This window comes from Gorilla gorilla, chromosome 4 (genome assembly GCF_029281585.2).
Source record: "Gorilla gorilla gorilla isolate KB3781 chromosome 4, NHGRI_mGorGor1-v2.1_pri, whole genome shotgun sequence".
Classification (NCBI taxonomy): Eukaryota; Metazoa; Chordata; class Mammalia; order Primates; family Hominidae; genus Gorilla; species Gorilla gorilla.
In genome coordinates, this window is record NC_073228.2 from 55,413,141 (window position 1) to 55,430,177 (window position 17,037).

General features: G+C 47.0%; 1 protein-coding gene across 4 annotated transcripts in view; it reads right to left on the reverse strand.

Annotated features, from left to right (window-relative positions):
- Positions 1-17,037, reverse strand: part of DUSP14 (dual specificity phosphatase 14) — a 34,955-nt gene that overhangs the window by 9,341 nt on the left and 8,577 nt on the right. The window contains exon 1 of one of the 4 annotated variants that reach the window (XM_063706512.1): positions 14,408-14,782. The exons of 1 other annotated variant lie outside the window; for it this stretch is intronic. The gene's annotated coding sequence lies outside the window, so the exon portion shown is untranslated. Of the gene's footprint in view, positions 1-12,394; positions 13,060-14,064; positions 14,221-14,407; positions 14,783-17,037 lie in introns of those variants that run through there. 2 more of the 4 variants (XM_063706509.1, XM_063706511.1) reach the window with 2 other exon arrangements.

Genomic DNA, 17,037 nt, shown 5'->3' on the forward strand with positions numbered 1-17,037 from the left:
TGGCCAGGCTGGTCTCAAACTCCTGACCTCAGGTGATCTGCCCACCTTGGCCTCTCAAAGTGCTGGGATTACAGGCATGGGCCACCACGCCCAGCCCGATCACTGTAAGATACTAGCCAGCTGCTGGGATATGCCACAGCCCAAGAAGGAGAGGGGCAGTACACTAGATAAGCAGGAAAACCCATGCCAGCATCGTGACACGAATGCAAAGATTTGAAGAAGTTCAGTTCCACGTGATCAATTCATAGATTCTCCATGTTGGAAACAGAAAGAGTAGAGATAGCAAGAAGAGACTATCAATAACTATAAAAGGTGGAAGGTCTGCATTTATCTGGGTACCATGGGGTAATCTGTTCACATCTGGAATTGAATTCTTGTATTTGGTCCTCACCCACCTTGGTGCTTAAATTACCTACCACTCATTTACACAACAGTCTTTCACTGAGTTTATACAATGCGGTCAACACCCTGCTGAGTGTTGTTCCAACTGCTGCAGAATGTATTCCCCAGAGATGGCCACAGCATCTCCCATCTCACATGACATTCTTACAATATAACCTTGTTTTTTGTTTTGTTTTTGACACAGGGTCTCCCTCTGTAGCCCAGGCTGGAGTGCAGTCGTATGATTTTGGCTCACTGCCACTTCCGTCTCCCAGGTTCAAGTGATCCTCCCACCTCAGCCTCCTCATGTTGCTGGAACCACAGGTGTGCGCCACCATGGCTAGCTAATGTTTGTATTTTTTATAGAGACAGGGTTTCCCCATGTTGCCCACGCTGGTCTCAAACTCCTGGGCTCAAGCAATCTGCCTACCTCGGCCTCCCAAAGTGCTGGGATTACAGGCATAAGCCACTGTGGCCAGACCCTACAGTGTAATCTTGACACTCCTCCCATCCAACAGTGGGGCTGATGTCCCCTCATTTGAACCCTGAGAAACCTTTGTGATGGCTTCAACCAAAAGAATACACTAAAGGCTGGGCGTGGGGCTCATGCTTGCAATCCCAGCACTTTGGGAGGCTGAGGCAGGATGACCGCTTGAGCTCAGGAGTTCAAGGTTGTAGGGGGCTAGGATGGCGCCACTGCACTCTAACCTAGGCGACAGAACGACGCTGTCTTTAAAGCAACAAACTAACAAAAAAATACAGTAGAAATGATGCTTCTGAGGCCAGAGCACAAACATGTGGCACACTGCTACCTTGTTCTCTTAGGACTTGCCCTTGGAACCCAGCTGCCATGCTGTGAGGAAGCCCAAACTAGCCCAACAGAGCTACCACACGGAGAGGCCATGGGTGTTTAGCTAACATCCCAACTGAGTCCCAGCTGATACCCAAGCTCAACCACTAGATATGTAAGTAGAGATACTTTATTATGATTATAGCTCCCAGCCATCAAGTCACCCCCAGGCTTTGAATCTCCTACCTAAGGCCTCGGACATTGTGAAGCAAAAGCAAGTTGCCCCTGGTAGTGAGGTCCAAATTCCTGACCTACAGGAATCTGTGAGTACAATACAAATAGTCATTTTAGGCCAGGGGCAGTGGCTCAAGCCTGTAATTCCAGCACTTTAGGAGGCCGAAGCGGAAGGACTGCTTGAGCCCAGGAGTTCAAGACCAACTGAAGCAACGTGAGAAGACTCTCTCTCTACAAAAAAAAAAAAAAAATAGCTGGGCATGGTGATGTGCACCTGTGGTCCCAGCTACATTGCAGGCAGAGGCAGAAGGATTGCTTGAGTCCAGGAGGTCAAAGGGGCAGGGAGCTGTGATTGCACCACTGCACTCCAGCCTGGGGAACAGAGCAAGTCCCTGTTTTAAAAAAAAAACAGGGACTTGTAAACAAGTTTTGTTTGATAAGCAAACAAAACAAATAGTTATTTTACAACGAGTTTTAGAGCTGTGTTATGCAGCAGTAGTAACTAGAGCAGGGATATACAGGTAACATAAGGCATAACCCTGTGCTAGGATTTTATCATCTAACAGAAATGACACAAGATACACATATAAAAACAACTGAATAACAGTAAGAGATGGACTACCATTGAGTGAACGAAACAACTGGTACAAAAAAACTGGTGATCAAAGCAAAGTAAAAACAGCCCATAGTACTGAAAACCTGAGTTGTTTCTTGGGGAGTTGTTTTATAGATTGTATACCATGCTTTTTCTCCTCCCATTCTTGCCTTTCAAGAGCCCCCTTGGCCAGGCACGGTGGCTCATGCCTATAATCCCAGCACTTTGGAAGGCCGAGGCAGGCAGATTGCCTGAGGTCAGGAGTTCATGACCAGCCTGGCCAACATGGTAAAACCCTGTCTCTACTAAAAAATACGAAAATTAGCCAGGCGTGGTGGTGGGCGCCTGTAATCCCAGCTACTTTGGAGGCTGAGGCAGGAGAATCGCTTGAACCCAGGAGGCGGAGGTTGCAGTGAGCCGAGATCGCTCCATTGCACTCCAGCCTGGGTGATGAGAAACTCCATCTAAAAAAAAAAGAGCCTCCTGTTTTAGACTTGGAATGGGGGCTATTCTCCATTGGAATGGAGAATACAGCCCTTTTCTACAGCCCTCACCATTTAGCAAGTGTGATCCAAGCCCCAGCAGCATCAATACCACCTGGAGGCTTGAAAGAAATGCAGAACGCAAGCTCTATTCCAAGACCTACAGAATCGGCTCCAGCAGGTTAACAAGATCCCAGGTGATTTGTATACACAGTTTTTGAAAAGTGCAAACTGAATATTAAACTCATTAAAAACTAACTTAATACAATGTGAAAATCTGCCTCATTCTGCCCCATCTGACCTGTGGCAGCACGTTTGGGCACCTGTCCCACATAAGCCACGTAAGCACTGCTCAGCCTCTCCCGGATCAGTATCATTCTGCTGTTGCAGTTCCCAGAGAATCAGAGGTAAATGGAGGTTAAGAGGCTTTCCCAGACTCTACATAGAAAATTAGTAGCCCCACTGGGACCAGAACCGTCCTTCCATGAGTTGTCCATTTGTGGCTCAGTCATACAATTGGACCACAATGGATCCATCCATTCAAAGTCTACCAAAATGTACATTTCACTGGCTGGGGCGGGAGGGGGCGGGAAACTGCAGCAAGAAAGGAGTTAAGGAACATAAGGTCAGGTCGATGTGATTGTGCTTTACTTCTACAGTCTGGGGAGTAATCTCTAAGAATCCTAAACTGTTGGTGGTACAAGATGGTCTTCGGGTGTGAAATATCCAATAAAAAGCTCGCAAAAGTCCACAGCTGTATTTAAACTTGTTTAATGATAACTGGAAACCAATTTGAGCAATGGCTTATATAAATAACATTTTAAAATCTTCCAGGACTAAGTGGTAAAAATTAAATGTGAATCATATGTGCTTGGTTAAATGATAAACTGTTATTTATGTAAGTCAGAACATCTAGAGGCAAAGTGCTTAAAAAAATCACTAATCAGCAATAAAACCCAGGTAGGTATGAGTTTGCCTCAAAACTGTCAAAGTTACTACTGCCCTCTGAGAAGCAAGATCATGACATCTCAGAAAATGCAGGTCTTTTCATAAATAAGATTTCAGTCCTTACAAGCTCATTATTACTTTAAGGGAAGATAAAGAACAGAATTTATAAATTAGAATAAAGTTTACAGGACTAAGAGCTCAGTAGTTAATAATCACCCTTTGATCATCTTTGATGTCTCATCAGACATATCAAAATCCTTAAAGCTCCAGCGGAGAGTTTCAACCTTCACCCTATGAGGACTTCCTTACCATATACCTGGTCCAATTCCACATCTTTTAGTGATTTTATACCAAATTAACTTCACTTATAATGTACTGAGAAATTAATTTCCCATTTTTCTTTACAAATCAAAGGCACCTATAATTACCACGCTAGAGTTTCCGAGCAGGGTGAGGTAAACAGCTGAGTCTTCTGCTTCAGCGGGATGGAGGCAACTGGCGAAGGCCATGCCCGCTCCCATGCTGAGAGCAGTCCGACTGCACTGTGAGGGCAACTGGGTGTCTGTGCCACCCTACAGCAAAGGGAGGGATGAAGTTTTCAGCTGAACGAGAGGGGTCCCAAGGCAGAGGATCCTGAAGTTATTCCCTTAGCTTTAACTGAAAAAATACTGTCTGGAAACACAATATGACAATGTAATAGTTCCCTTTAGAAGACTGCATTACTAATTAGTAAAACATTTCTAGGCTGGGCATGGTGGCTCACGCCTGTAATCCTAGCACTTTGGGAGGCTGAGGTGAGTGGATCACCTGAGGTCAGGAGTTTGAGACCAGCCCAGCCAACATGGTGAAACCCCGTCTCTACTAAAAATATAAAAATTAGCCAGGTGTGGTGGTGGGCGCCTATAATCCCAGCTACTCAGGAGGCTGAGGCAGAAGAATCGCCTGAACCCAGGGGGATGGAGGTTGCAGTGAGCCGAGATCGCCCCAGTTCACTCCAGCCTGCGTGAAAGAGCGAAACTCTGTCTCAAAAAACAAAAAACAAACAAACAAACAAAAACACTTCTAGAGGGTCGGGTGTGGTGGCTCACACCTGTAATCCCAGTACTTTGGGAGGCCAAGGCAGTAGGATTGCTTGAGCCCAGGAGTTCGAGGCTGCAGTGAGCCAGGATCATGCCACTGTACTCCAGACTGAGCCAAACAGTGAGACCCCATCTCTTAAAATAAAAAAATTTAAAAAATTAAAAAAAAAAAGTTTGCCAACTGATATGGTTAGGCTCTGTGTCCCCACTCAAATCTCACCTTGAATTGTAATTCCCATAATCCCCACGTGTCAAGGGCAGGACCAGGTGGGGGCGGTTTCCCCCATGCTGTTCTGGTGATTTTGAGTGAGTCGCATGAGACCTGATGGTTTTATAAGCGTCTGGCATTTCCCCTGCCTGCACTGACTGTAAGTTTCCTGAGGCCTCCCCAGCAATGTGGAACTGTGAGTCAATTAAACCTCTTTCCTTTATAAATTACCCAGTCTCAGGCAGTTCTTCATAGCGGCGTGAGAATGGGCTACTACACCAATCCTTGGTTGAAATTAGTAAGTTATAAAACCATCACAGCATAGTAGACGCATTCTTCAAAGTGTGCTCCCAAGGAGTCCTACACGAGAATCACCTGGGCCGCCTGTTAGAATGCAGACTCCTAGACCCCACCCCAGACCTAATTAATCAGAATTTCTGGAAGTGAAGGCCTGGGAATTCACATTTCTAGCAAGTACCTTTTTAGAAGGAATCTAAAAATATTATTAAGAGTAATCTGATATTGTGGAAAAAATATCTCCTGTACTTTCTAGGAGGATAAATGGAATAAGAAACTCCATAAGTGTAATTTTTGTAAAAAAAAAAAAAAAAAAAAAACTGATTACTTTCATATAATACAGTAGTCATTTGGATTTAAGATACAATCTCGGCCGGGCGCGGTGGCTCTCGCCTGTAATCCCAGCACTTTGGGAGGCCGAGGCAGGTGGATCACGAGGTCAGGAGATCGAGACCATCCTGGCTAACACGGTGAAACCCCATCTCTACTAAAAATACAAAAAATTAGCCAGGCGTGGTGGCGGGCACCTGTAGTCCCAGCTACTGGGGAGGCTGAGGCAGGAGAATGGCGTGAACCGGGGAGGCGGAGCTTGCAGTGAGCCGAGACTGCGCCACTGCACTCCAGCCTGGGCGACAGAGCGAGACTCTTGTCTCAAAAAAAAAAAAAAAAAGATACAATCTAGTACACAAAACAAGTTCCACTCCATTTCCATTTTGGATCACCTTTGGCTGAAAGTTTACACCAAGTAATTGAAGCTCTGTAAAACACTAAATACTTCTCCAATTTTTGTTAACAAGAAACATCATGTGACAAAAAGGAAAAAAAAGAAACATCATGTGAAATGTGAAATGCTCTAAGAGTTCCATCCCCTAAACATAGAACATATGTGACAGTACAAAATAAAGGCTAGTAAAGATTTCTGTCCTTTTTTTTTTTTTTTTTTTTTGAGACAGGGTCTTGCTCTGTCACCCAGGCTGGAGTGCAGTGGTGCAATCTAGACTCACTGCAGCCTCAACCTCTGGGACTCAAGCGATCCTCCCACCTCTGCCTCCTGAGTAGCTGGGGCTACAGGGGTGCGCCACCATGCCTGGCTAATTTTTTGTAGAGACAGGGTTTTGCCATGTTGCCCAGGCTGGCCTTGAATTCCCGGGCTCAAGTGATACTCTGGCTGGCCTCGGCTTCCCAAAGTGCTGGGATTGTAGGCATGGGCCACCATGCTTAGTCTTGTCTTGTCTTTTTTTTTTTTTTTTTTTTTGAGCAAGAATCCTGGAGCACAGTGGCACAATCATGGCTTACTGCAGCCTCGACCTCCTGAGCTCAAGCAGTCCTTCCACCTCAGCTTCCCAAGTAGCTGTAACGATAGCCATGAGCCACCACATCCAGTTAATTTTTGTGTTTTTTGTAGAGACAGGGTTTTGCCATGTTGCCCAGGCTGGACTCGAACTCCTGGGCTCAAGCCATCCACCTCCCTAGGCCTCCCAAAGTGCTGGGATTACAGGCATGAGCCACCACACCAGGCCTCTATGTCCTTTTGACATTCATCAAAAAAGCAGTTTGAAGGCAGAGCACGGTAGCTCACGCCTGTAATCCCAGCACTCTGGGAGGCCAAGGCAGGTGGATCACTTGAGGTCAGGGGTTTGACCAGCCTGGCCAACACAGTGAAACCCCATCTCTATTAAAAATACAAAAATTAGCTGGGCATGGTGGCATGTGCCCGTAATCCCAGCTACTCAGGACGCTGAGGTAAGAGAATCACTTGAACCTGGAGGGCGGAGATTGCAGTGAGCCGAGATTGTGCCACTGAACTCCAGCCTGGGGAAGAGACTCTGTCTTTAAAAAAAAAAAATGCAGTTTGAAGTAAAACTGATATTTAAATAGAGTTGGAAGGAAATGTACCAAATTCATGGGAGTGGTTGTCTCAGTGGGAAGGGAAGAGAAATGGCCCAAGGAAGCTTTGACTTGATAATACTTAATTTCTAAGCATTATAAAAGATAAAGTATGAGCAATGATTTTTGAATGGTGAGTTATGATGCTGGTTAATTTGCTTTCAATAATTTTCTCTTTTTTTTTTTTTTTTTTTTTGAGACAGAGTCTTACTCTGTTGCCCAGGCTGGAGTGCAGTGGCTCAATCTCTGCTCACTGCAACTGCCGCGTCCTGGGTTCAAGCAATTCTCCTGCCTCAGTCTCCCAAGTAGCTGAGATTACAGGTGCATGCCACCACACCCGGCTAATTTTTTGTTTGTTTGAGATGGAATCTCGCTCTTTCACCCAAGCTGGATTGCAGTGGTATGATCTTGGCTCACTTGAACCTCCGCCTCCAGGTTCAAGCAATTCTCTGTCTCAGCCTCTGGAGTAGCTGGGATTACAGGGGTCCACCACCACTCCCGGTTAATTTTTGTATTTTCAGTAGAGACGGGGTTTCACTATGTTGGTCAGGCTGGTCTCGAACTCCAGACCTCATGATCCACCCGCCTCAGCCTCCCAAAGTGCTGGGATTACAGGCATGAGCCACCGTGCCCAGCCTAACACCCGGCTAATTTTTACATTTTTATAAGAGATGGGGTTTCACCATGTTGGTCAGGCTAGTCTCGATTGAACTCTTGACCTCAAGTGATCCACCCGCCTCAGCCTCCCAAAGTGCTGGGATTATAGGCGTGAGCCACTGTGCCCAGCATAATTTTCTATATGATTTCAATTTCTAAAAGTAAAAAATATTTTTAATAGAAGAAAATTAACAACACATAGTTGTCGGTCCAAACCCCCTCTCCACTTCTGGCCTGAGCCTGCCAGTGCTCTTTATATAGGAGCCAGGATAACACCAAAGATTTATAATGATGACACGAAGTGTGTCTTCATTATAAATGTTTTGTGTTTCATAATGAAACACAAAGATTTAAAAGATTTAGTTAAATCTAAGATTTAGATTTTAGCTAAATTGGCAAAATTCTTCATTATAAATCTCCAAATTTGTATGTAATTTGTATGTTGACAGTACTTCCAGATTTTATTTTTACAAGTGCTTCCTTAAAACTTAAAGCAGGCTGGGCGCGGTGGCTCATGCCTGTAATCCCAGCACTTTGGGGGTCCGAGGCAGGTGGATCACGAGGTCATGAGATCGAGACCAGCCTGACCAACATGGTGAAACCCCATCTCTACTAAAAATAGAAAAATTAGCTGGGCGTGGTGGCATGCGCCTGTAATCCCAGCTACTTGGGAGGCTGAGGCAGGAGAATTGCTTGAACCTGGGAAGCGGAGGTTGCAGTGAGCCGAGATCGCGCCACTGCACTCCAGCCTGGTGATGGAGCAAGACTCCGTCTCAAAAAAAAAAAAAAAAAAAAAAAAAAAAAAGCAAGTTCACCTACAGGTCACTTTCCCAGGCAGGGAAGGCTGGTGCTTTGAAGGCGCTCTCTGCCACATAATGTTTACTAGTCAACAGAAGCAGCATGCTCTAGTTAGGGAGTTTTCTCATATGTACCCACACACTCAAAGACATAAGGAGTCAAAACAAACAAACAAACAAACAAACAAACTCGCCCTAGGCCATTGATGCTGAAACTGTTCTGGGACAAAGACAGAAGTAAACCCAGCAGTTGCATATGAACTTCAAAACAACCTTCTCGTCCACTGAGGTTTCAACATGGCATGGGGTGTGAAAAGCTGACCCAACCGGACCTCTGGTTGCTCTAGGTTGGTGCAAGAACAGAATGGGACGTGCCCAGGTGAGCTGGGTGGGCTGCACATGAAAGGGCATGGCTGTGATCTCAGCCCTAGGCCTCCTCGCCCAGGCTGAGGCTGCCCCTGCCCTGCAACAGGTGGAAAATGGAGCTCCTTTGTGAAAGCTGCCCGCTGGAAGGCCGAAGGGGTGACAAAGAACACGACAGGGCTCCTCCCCCATCACTCAGATCAACAGGTTCCCATACTAACGACTTCTTACTCCTCCTCCTTTGGGTGTCTTTTCCTGAAAACTTCTAATTTATCCGCATGTGGTTTCTAAAATTATCATTATTTTAGAGAATCTGAAAAAAAATCTTTACTATAATGAGCAAAAAAGTCTTTGTGACTTATGTAAATAAAGACTGAAAATAGAGTGATTTAGCTATTTTCCAAGATGCTTTAGAGAAGAAATAAAAAGGATCTACAAATCTCAGTCTTTGTGCTAGTGTTCTTCCATCATCCCTCCAGCTAAAAAGGATTCCCCTGAGGTATTTTGTAAACCTACAGAATTGCAGAACATTCTGCTCTAAGGGCAGAAACACAGCACATAATACTAGGCACATGGTAAGTACTCAATGAACACCTGAATTTAACGGCTGCCCTCAGGTGAACTGCCCACCTCTCCCTACACCCTCCCTCCTGCTCCTTCTCTTTCTCACATTCTCTCACTCTCTCTCACACACACACACTTCAAATCCAGCTGGCAAAACTAAACACAGGCAATCAAAGTGAACCTGGCAACTGTCTGTTCAGAAAGCAGGAATTCAAGCTGGGTGTGGCACATGCTGCAGTCCCAGCTTTTAGGAGGCTGAGGTGGGAGGATCCCTTGAGCCCAGGAGTTCAAGGCCAGCCTGAGCCACATTGCTAGACTCCATCTCTTACAAAGAAAATGAACAAAAACGACAAAAACCCTGCTCTAAGCTACTTCTACTTTCTCAGGCAAAGGAAAATTTGGAGAAAAATACATTTAAAAGATTTAAAGGCTGGGCATGGTGGCTCACGCCTGTAATCCCAGCACTTTGGGAGGCCGAGGCGGGCGGATCACGAGGGCAGGAGATTAAGACCATTCTGACTAACACGGTGAAACCCCGTCTCTACTAAAAATACAAAAAATTAGCCAGACATGGTGGCGGGCACCTGTAGTCCCAGCTACTAGGGAGGCTGAGGCAGGAGAATGGCATGAACCTGGGAGGCGGAGCTTGCAGTGAGCCGAGATCGTGCCACTGCACTCCAGCCTGGGCGACAGAGTGAGACTCTGTCTCAAAAAAAAAAAAAAAAAGTTTAAAAGAGTCATTGATTCCTGTAGCACAGAGTCTGTGGTTACTTTGGAATTGCCAAGAAGTATGAGTTAGGGTCTGTGCACAGTGCCTCTTAAGGAGTCTCATCCTCAGAGGGTACTTTACCAAGGATAGGCCTGGGTTCCCACACAATACACTGTCCTACACATTTAGGGCTGGGCACAATGGAAGCATTCACCAGAGGCAGGATTCATTCAAGAGCCTTAAAAAACGTCTAGGTACTAGCCACTTATTTTTAGTACTTCATTTTGCACATTTAAAATTTCCTATAACTACTCATCTGTTCCAAAAAAGAAAAAAAAAAAGATTGATGAAAGGATTCCATTAGATATTTGTCAACCAAACACAGTGGGAAAACCATTTCTGGTGTTTGGGTGGTTAGTCCAAACCATATAACTAAATAAAAATACGCTAGCACATGACAGGCCAGGGATCGGACTACCCAGGGACCTTTATTCATTCATTCAGAAAATATTCAAGCATAATTGTGGTTAAACAGCAAATACAGTGACTTACAAACTCAAGGCTGACACCACTGAAGGAATGTAAATTGGTACAACCACTTTGGAAACCAGGTATCAACTAGTAAAGCTGAAGGTATGCACACCTGACTCAGGGCTGTTCATAATTGCCCCAGACCAGAAACAACCCAGATGTCCATCAACAGTGGAAAGGTAATTTGTGGTATGTTCATAAGACAAAAATGTACTAACTGGGCTGGGTGTGGTGGCTCACACCTGTAATCCCAGCAGTCTGGGAGGCCCAGGCAGGAGGATCCCTTGAGCCCAGGAGTTCAAGACCAGCCTGGGCAATATAGTGAGACCTTATCTCTAAAAAAATTAAAACACAAAAACAACTACAGGCATAGGCAACGATATGGATAAATCTTTTAAAATAGCATGCTGCAGAAATTTAAAAAATTATGTATGTGCGTGTGTATATACATACATACATACACACACACATACATACATACACATACACACACACACACACACACACACGATGCCGGCCAGAAGGAAGGATTCACAAGAGTATCTACTTTTAGTTTGCACTGAGGTTAAAAACAAGCAAAATAAAACTATGTCAATTAGGGATTTATATTTAGGGGATAAAAACTATAGAAAAGAAGGAAATGATTTCCATAAAAGTCAGGGTAGTTTCTGGCTAGGACCTCTGGGGGAGGGAGAGAGTGTGGAGTCAGATGCTTGACCTGCAAGACGGTTACACTTATGTTTTCGTCAAAATAATCCATCAAATTATCCATTTGTTTTAGACACTTTTTTACATAATTCACAATTCAATAAATCTAATGTTGATTTCTGGGAATTCAGAACCATGACAATTCTGGCCAACCCTCTCTGAATGTCACTATTTGCCTGTCAGCTTCATAAGGTCAGAGACCGACCTTACTTGCCTTCTTCCTCTGTATTCAGGCACAGCACCTTTAAGATGGTAAAAGTCCTCGGTAAATGTATAATATATAAATCCACAGAATCCTGACATGAATTTTGTTTTAACCCATCCATTTCCTGAAATTACCGGTTTGAAGGGTGCCCACATTAACACTTTCCTTTGTCTTCACCCAGGTGAAGTGAAGCTTTCATAAATAATAAAGCCATCTTAAATGTTAGCTCTGTAAGTTTATACCCAGGCCTTGGTTGCTTTAGCAACTCTCCCTGTCTTCCACTCCCTTTGACGTTTCTTTATAAGCAAAGACAAGACAATAGGCTAGTAGTCCTAGATTTTTTTTTTTAAATAGGAAAGTTTTATTCAGCACCTAAGAGTAAAACCTAGGATCGTAATGATTCTACTACTTTGAAGTTGTTTAAAAGGGGTAATTTGCCCCTTGCCCTGAGAAGTAACACCGTCTATCAGGATTATTAAAACTTTACCAACAGTTGTACTTAAACACATTACTTGTTCTTGACAGAAGCCAAATCTTTTTAAACAGGACAAGTCAACTTTAAAATAATTAATTTCGGTTAAAAAACCACTTTGTGCAAACGGACATTTATAAAAATGCTTAGAAAAGTCTAAAAAGATATACACAAACCGATCAAGATGCACTCGGCAGTTACTTTTGAGAAAGAGGTTCAAAAGAAAGCTTTAACCTTATTAGTAGAGTTTAAATCTCACAGAGAATGGTTAATGTATTTCTTGTGATTTTGGGAAAAGCATTTTTAATCCATTTTGCCTTAAAATCCCAATTGCAAAGGAACCCATCAAACATGGCCCTCCCTAAAGCCCACTTTTTAAAAATATTAAAGTCTTAAAGGATTTCCTGGACTTACATACTTGGCTAGTCTTTTATGATATGAATATACATTTATGCCATTCTATTAATTATTATTACAGAATTCATACCTGCAGTCAACCGATATGAAAGCTTTCAGATGAGAACTCAGGACACACACGTTCAACACTGACATTAAAACGACTTGGAATGAAGGAAACTGTCTCCAGTTTTATGGGGGAAAGCCAAAAATACCAAGCAACTACCTCTCCTCCCCCAAGCGTCAGAAGATGAGTCAGAGCTGGAGGCAGGAATAGGGCCCATGTGTCAAGCCTCCTATGCAGGGCTCCTTCCTACCTCCTCGTGGCAACCCTCGTCCCTCCCTCAGGTCAGGGTCTCTGCCCCGGCCTGTCCCTGATGTGAAGTGTCCCTGATGTGAATTCTCAGGCGTCTCTGGCGAAGAAGAGGCGTTCACTGTGGGGGTGCCTCCTTCCCTGCATTTCTCAAGGGAACCAAGACTGGGGGCCTTTATGAGTCCACAACAACTAACAATAACCAAATAGCAGCTCAAGGGAGTGGAGCTTCCAGACACACGCACAACTCTGCAAAGAATACAGCACCTTTGTTCCCCTGGTTTTAGAGAGCAGGAAGGAAATGAGCGGAGAGAAACTGTGACTTGTCCAGTGTGACTTAACTTTGTGGCAGAGCTGAGTCTCAGGCATGGAGCTGCCGGCTGGCCTCGGCCTCTCTGACTCTTAAGTGATCTGTAGAATGTCAGGGAGGACGGTCCAACATTCCATCATACTTCTGAGTGGCCTTAGGGACTAGGAATTCCAGGAGACTCTGGGTTAAATCTCTTGGTCCCTATTCTTTTAAGGTTACTAAGGATACCCGGAGTTTGCTCTTCGCCTCCGTTTTTACATCAGTAAAACGGGATGGTAACGCTCTCCACCCCCCTCTCTTATAAAACGATAATGAACAGCTAACGAGTTAACACACACTAAATGTCCGGAGGTCCTGCTGGATAGAAAGTACAAGGTGGTTTAAAAAAAAAAAAATCTCTGCATGGTAAAACTGCATTTGTAAGTCGCTCCTCCTTCCCTAGCCTCTGGGATGCCCAGTTACCATAACACTGGCTGGTACCACTGGCAACATCCACCTAAATAAAATACAGTTATACAATCCACTTAAGGCGGCCACAGCACGCACCTCCTCTTTACAAACAACAACTCAACTTCGCTCCGGAGCAAGGGTACTTAGGAGAAATAAAAAGACAGATGTTAGCACCGCGCACACCCATCTACCACCGCAGAGGAAGACTCAAGTTGGACACTTGGCATCGCTGAAAGTCAAGTTGCTTCTATCCATGCACCAGAAACCTCGGGGAGATGCAAAAAGCGGCGGCGCGCTCCAGAGCCGGTGGATGCCAGCGAGAGTAGGCGGCCTCAGCGGGGTCGGAAGGCGACGGAGGAGGCGCGGCCGAGGATGCTGGAGCCCCGGGGCACAGGGACAGGGTCGCGGGGGCGGCGCGGCGCGGCGGGGGAGCGGCAGGGGGCGCACGCCCAGGGCCGGCGAGGGTGCGCTGCGGAGGGTCCCGGGCCTCTCCTCCGCGCGCCGCCCCGAAGAGTCAAGGACTGCCGGGGAGCAGGTGGGGGCGCCGGCACAAAGTTTCCAGAGGCGGGGTCGCGCGGGCCTCTGGGTCCCCCTGCGACCAGGGACCCGAAGCGCGAAGTCCCGCCCTCCCGCCCCCACCCCAACACCTTCCCCACAACCCCCACCCCCGGGCCTGCGGGTCCCCTACCGGCGCGGCGCGGCGCGGCGCGGGTGGCTGTTACGGATCCGTCCTCCTGCGCGGCCGCCGGCTTCTGCGGGCTGGGCGCCGCGCGCGCCGCCTCCTCCTCCCTCCGCCCGCGCCCGGGGCGGGCCGCGCGCACGCTCCCTGCGCCTGGCCGCCCTCTCCCGAGGTGGGGGTACGCGGCGCGGGGCGGGGGGAAGCGCGGGGCGGCGGGGGACGCGCGGGGCGGCAGGCGGCGCGCGTGCGCGCTGGGCTTCTGCGCCCTGCGGTGTGGTCCGGGCGCGCCCCAGCTCCCGAGGCAGCAGCCTCCCCCAGAGCGCTCCTCCGTGCGGGTCCCCTGATCTCTTACCCTGCCTCACACACCGGCGACCCCTCGCTTCCCCAGTCAGCGTCTGCTTATGAGCCGGGCTTGAGGCGGGCTGCGGGGGCGCTCTGCTGGGGTGCTTTCGGGATTGGAGAGGATTAAAGGCGAGAAAGCAAATCCGATACAGGTGTGAAGCCGCCGCGGGTGGCTCGGGACGGCCTCCACCCCACCCCACCGCCTCCCCAGCCCGGAGAGCCCGGGGGTTGGGACCCAAGAGCGAAGGGAAAATCAGTAGCGCGGCAGTTCCTGGCTGACGCTTGCTGGAACAGGTACGGGCAGCCGTGGCGCCCGAGACCCGGAGGTGAACATGCAACCTCCGTGCGCATCTCCGCCTGCTCCCGCCACGGCAAGGTGCCGTCCGAGTCTCGGAGCCAACACCCACCGCCCGAGTCCCCGAGGCAGGGCAGGGGTTCTCCGGAGCGCAGGCGGGACACGGGCATTTGAGGGCTCATTTGCTGTGTGACTCTGAGGGTCTTTTAAAATTCAGGTCTGCCCATCTGTAACATAAGTCGGTGCGAAACGGACGTTTTCCAGCACAGCCCCGCCTCCCCTCCGCCTCTGGCAGGTGAAGGGAGACACGTGGGAGGCAAAGCGACTTCCTCAAGGCTCTGCCGTGAGTCAAGGCACCTAGGAGTCCTGACTCCATGCCCAGTCCTTGACTCACCAGCCCCTGCTCCTCGCCGTTGCAAATCGTTGGCCTCAGAATTGCTGAGCAGTCAAAACGAGTAGGCATGGGTTTGCGGGGAGGGGTGGAGGGGAGAAGTAAAACCCGCGTTTGGGGTTTACATCTCCCGATGTCCTCAAACAAAAGCTTTGAAGCTTTTTCATGTTCTTCCCGATCTCCACTGCCCAACCGGCTTCAGAGTCATTCGGTGCGTGCTGGACTATCTAAAAGTTAGTGATAATTTTAATCATAATCCTGGGAAACGAAAAAGGCCCAGACTAGAGAGATTTATTTTCGTCTTCGTAAAAAGAGAATCAAAGCTTTAAAATTAGGCAAAATTAATCTAAGAGAAAACAAAGCAGCATACTTTGCTAGATTCAGGAAACCACTCGTGCCTGGGAAAAGCATCTTCCTAACACTAAATTGTGACGTCAGTTCACTTAGTGACTTACTTGTTTACATGCCAATACGAAAAGAGCAAACCTCTAACAGAAAGGATTGTGTGTTTTCATTTCTGCTCAGCACCCCCTAGTCCTTGAAGCTTCAGTCAATTCAATGACTCAGCAACACAAATAGATGCATCCCTCTTCACATTCCAGCTTGTTACACTGTAGGCAGGTTTCCAAAACAAGCTCTAGTGACAAGGAGCTAGGCATTTTCATGGATTATGGGAACTAAACCTACCATGAAGAGTCAGTGAAGAGGAGGGAGGTGGGCTAAAATAGAGTTTGTGTTGTGTGCGATGTGCGTGTCAAGATTTAGAGATTTAGAGATTAAGTAGAAAGAAGTGCTGGAGTCAGACCATTTAATGACTGTACAGACATGCCCTGGGGTAGGGAGGCGCTTTATGCCTTTACAGAATGTGGAAGTGCCGGCTTATACATGCCTGTACCAAAAATGCAATTTGAAGGTATTCTCTTCTGGACCAGCACTGTCCAGTAGAACTTTGTGTGATGATGGACATGTTCTGTATCTCCACTATCCAGTACAGTAGCCACTAGCCTCATGTGGCTACTGAACACGAAATATGGCTAGTGTAACTAAGGAAGTGAATTTAAAATTTTATTTTAGTAAATTTAGATAGCCACATGTGGCTAGTGGCTACCTTACTGGACAGCACATTTCTGGACTATAAGTATGTGAGTTTTTTTATAGGTGTCAATTTTTCTTCCTTTTTTTTTTTTAAGATAGGCTTCAGGATGGAGTGCAGTGGTGCAATCATGGCTCACTGAAGCCTCCACTTCCCGGGCTCAGGTGGTCCTCCCACTTCAGCTTCCCAAGTAGCTGGGACTACAGGCACGCCACCACGCCTGGCTAATTAGTTTTTATTATTTTGGGGGGGACGGAGTTTCACTCTTGTTGCCTGGGCTGGAGTGCAATGGCACGATCTCGGCCCAGCGCAACCTCTGCCTCCCGGGTTCAAGTGATTCTCCTGCCTCAGCCTCCCGAGTAGCTGGGATTACAGGCACGCGCCACCACGCCTGGCTAATTTTGTGTTTTTAGTAGAGACAGGGTTTCTCCACGTTGGTCAGGCTGGTCTTGAACTCCCGACCTCAGGTGATGCCCCCTGAGGTTATAGACGTGAGCCACCGCACCTGGCCTTGTTATTACTAAAGAGACCTAGTCTCTTTAAATAATATGTTGCCCAGCCTGGTCTCGAACTCCTAAGCTCAAACAATCCTCCCACCTCAGCCTCCCATAGTGCTGGGATTAGAGGCATGAGCCACTGCGCCTGGCAGTGTCAACTATTGTGGATGTAGAAACATTTTAGAGGCTGTCTGCTATAAAATTACAATTTGTCTATGCCCAGGGAGGGTTTGGGTTCTCCTGACTCCCAGCTAAATAAGCAGTGCTTTCGAGCAGGGCAGCATCTACGAAGAGTGAGAGCTGATATGATTAATACAGTAAGTAGAGGGTGGAAATTTGTACTCTGCTTAGCTTCTGATGTCTG